Consider the following 600-nt stretch of genomic DNA (forward strand, 5'->3'; position numbering starts at 1 on the left):
TGTTTCCTCTGAGTTGACCCTCCTCTTCGTAGATTGGACACTGGTTCAAGTCATCTCGTGGGGTCACCATTTCCTCTCTGAACAGGGGACAGGTGAGTCTCCACAGTTACAGGACATTTTGAGAGATGTTCCATAGTCCCCTGGAACTTAGTCGACCTTGGAGGGCAAGGGGCAAAAACTGTCCTTTAAGTCCCTCTGACCACATTAGTATAGGCCTCAAACTATGGCTGTTAAACACCCACTAAGGTTAGTTCCACCACTCTGGTACTTTTAATTATCATGTGCTATGTAGATAAGGCTTGGGTAAAAATGAAAATACTCTCAGATAAACCTTGACTATATATATATATATTAAAAGAGTTGACTAAGCTATAACCATAGAAATTTTAAGATTATGTGTATATTATTTTGGGCTCATCCTTTATGTAGCACAACAAATCTACACAGACCTTCATCACTTGCTTAGGCTTTCTCATTTTTGTTTATTTTGGAAAATATCTCCATCCCCATATCCTTTTAACATCTTTTACATTATAACTTTCTTATTTTAAAAATAATTATGAGACAAAATAACATTAACAAATAAATTTTCCATCTGTT

This window comes from Nannospalax galili, unplaced genomic scaffold, assembly GCF_000622305.1.
Source record: "Nannospalax galili isolate Female #2095 unplaced genomic scaffold, S.galili_v1.0 scaffold4025, whole genome shotgun sequence".
NCBI lineage: Eukaryota > Metazoa > Chordata > Mammalia > Rodentia > Spalacidae > Nannospalax > Nannospalax galili.